Genomic DNA, 3083 nt, shown 5'->3' with positions numbered 1-3083 from the left:
AAAGTCCCCAACTCTTGCCCTGTTTATCGCTAAGCCAACCCTACCCCTGTCTTGCTAGATGGAAATGGCTGTCACAACCAGCATCCCTGACTGAGGAGACTGCGTCCCCACCCACCATCTTTCCCAGCATCCCAACAGTTGCAAGCTGAGTAGGAAAACCTGTGTCTTTATCTGTGGTAGAGACAAAGCCAGATGTTTACCGCACTGCTTCCTCTCCCCGGGCACAGGAAAAGACTACATCTTTCAAGTTCCTTGGACATTTGTTCTGGGTATTGGAAAAGTGGACAGAAGAAACATAGGTCGCTTCTAGACTGGGCGTCTAAAACGTTCTCCAACAATCCTCTGGCAATCTCCTCCCCTTCTGCAGTGACCTCTGGAGAAGCAACCACATATTTATAGGTGTATACAAGGTGGAAGGCTCAAGAACCCTATGTCTTTTCCCAGAGGACGTCCTCCCCCCAACCCAGGAGAGCCATCCAACCCATGCTGGACTGTGATATAGGTGACACATGAAATTTTATTATGTTAAGCTATGGAGATTGGAGGTTCTTATGTTACAGCAGCTACAAGTATTCACCTTGACCAGTACACTATCCAAGTTGTTGATGAAAGCCATAGCATGGCCCCATGGCAACCCATCCAAATGGCCTCAAAATGCCATTATGCCATTGGTCAACTTTAGCCCTTGTATGGTATGGACAATCATCTGGACCAACCCCTCCATCCCCCCAACAGGCAGTCACCTACTCCCCTGCCTTTGTCACCTGAGGTCTCAAGGACACTGTGAAGATACACTCAGAGGCTTTGGGTAGTAGTACATGGCATGACTGTAAGATATCAGTTTCCGATTTGGACTCAGTCGGCTCTGTCCAGAGTTGCTGGGCATGTCAGGTAGACTTGGCGCAAAGAAAGGACACCAGTCAACTGAAAACTTGTGTCTGGGTTTTCCCAATCAATCTCTTTCTGCCCTCCCTTGGTCTCTTTGGCCAAGGCCACATATCCCAGCTCTCAACCCATCCCGAATGCATCACACTCTAATAAAACTTCACTGTGGCAGTGCATTCATCGCTAGGGCTGCCAGAGTAAAATACCATGGGCTGGGAGGCTTAAACAATAGACACTTATTTTCTCTCAGTTTTGGAGGCTAGAAGTCTGAGATCAAGGTGTCGGCAGAGTTGGTTTCCCCTGAGGCTTGTAGATGGCCACCTGCTTGCTGTGTCCTCACAAAGTCTTTCCTGTCAATGCACATCCCTGAAGCCTCTTTGTGGCCAAATTTCCTTTTACCATGGGGACAGAAGTCATGTTGGATTAAGTCCCACCCTAACAATCTTATCTTAACTCCATCACCTCTTGAAAGGCCTTATCTGCTGTTACAGTCACATTTTGAGGCTCTGGGTTAGGAATTCAACATATATACTTGAGGGGACGAATTCAGCCCATACGGTCAGTATCCATTCTGTGGTGTTTGCAGTCATATTTCTGTGGATTATTTAAGGAGGCAGGGAAAGCCTGTTTTCATGGAAGAGTCAGATCAACTACAACGTAGTCTTAATAGGGCACTAGGGTTGGGCTGGATATTTTCTAGAATTTTCTAGAAGAAAAAAAATTAGAAGAAAAGCTATACCACCTTGGGTTTGGTGATGAGTTTCTGGAAACAACAACAAAAGCATAATGCCCTCACTCAAATTTAATGAACTGGACTTTATCAAATTTAAAAACTTTGTGAATAGTACGATTAAAAGAATGAAGATACAAGTTACCTACTGGCAGAAAATATTTGCCAATCACAAATCAGATAAAGGATTTGGATCCAAAACACACACACACAAAAACTCTTGGGGCACCTGGGTGGCTCAGTTGGTTAAGCAGCCAACTTCAGCTCAGGTCATGATCTCACAGTTCATGAATTCAAGCCCCACATGAAGCTCTGTGCTGGCATCTCAAAGCCTGGGGCCTGCTTTGGATTCTGTGTCTCCCTCTCTCTCTACCCCTTCCCCACTCATGCTCTGTCTCTCTCTCTCTCTCAAAAATAAATAAACATTAAAAAAACTTTAACTCTTAAAACTCAACAATTACAGAGGCGCCTGTGTGACTCAGTTGGTTAAGACTATGACTCTTGATTTCAGTTCAGGTCATGATCTCATGGTTCATGGGTTCGAGCCCACCATCGGGCTCTGCACTGACAGCCAAGAGCCTGCTTGGGATTTTCTCTCTCCTCTCTCTCTCCCCTTTCTCCTGTTTATGCCATCTCTCTCTCTCTCTTTCTCTCTCTCTCTCTCAAAATAAATAAATAAACAAAAAGAAAACCGCTCAACAGTTACAAACAAAAATTTTAATGGACAAAATATCTGAACCAATACCTCACCAAAGAAGTTCTACAAATGGCAAATATGTATATGGAAAGATGCTCAACATCCTTTAACACTCGGAAAAAAAATAAAACATCAGTGAGATACCACTACATACCCATTAGGACTAAAATCCAAAATAATCTTTACAACACCAACTGCCTACAAGGATATGGAGCAACAGGAAGCCTCATTCATTGCTGGCAGGATGCAAAATGGTGCAACCACTGTGGATACAGTTGAGAATTCTAATTTTTGTCTTAGTGTAATTATGCACCAATTGTACCATGTATTTACTTGACTGATTGGAAAGTAGTTATGTGTGCCCTAAAACATGTCTGTGGTTTATTCATAATTACCAAAACCAGAAAGCAAGTAAATGTCCTTTTTTTAAAAAAATATAATTTATTGTCAAGTTAGTTAACATACAGAGTATACAGTGTGCTCTTGGCTTTGGGAGCAGATTCCAGGATTCATTGTTTACATACAACACCCAATGCTCATCCCAGCAGATGCCCTCCTCAATGTCCATCTGCCATTTCCCCCCTCCCCAACCCCAATCAACCCTCAGTGTGTTCTCTGTATTTAAGAGTTCCTTAATGTTTTGGTTCCCTCTCAGTTTGTAACTAACTTTTTCCTTCCCTCCAAGATGTCCTTTAATAGGTGAATAGATTAAGAAATTGTGGTACATCCATACAATGGAATGATACAAAAAAAAAAAAAAAAAAATGGGTC

The sequence above is a fragment of the Crocuta crocuta genome, unplaced genomic scaffold (genome assembly GCF_008692635.1).
Source record: "Crocuta crocuta isolate KB4526 unplaced genomic scaffold, BGI_CrCroc_1.0 scaffold273, whole genome shotgun sequence".
Taxonomy (NCBI): domain Eukaryota; kingdom Metazoa; phylum Chordata; class Mammalia; order Carnivora; family Hyaenidae; genus Crocuta; species Crocuta crocuta.
This window is presented reverse-complemented; position numbering follows the sequence as displayed.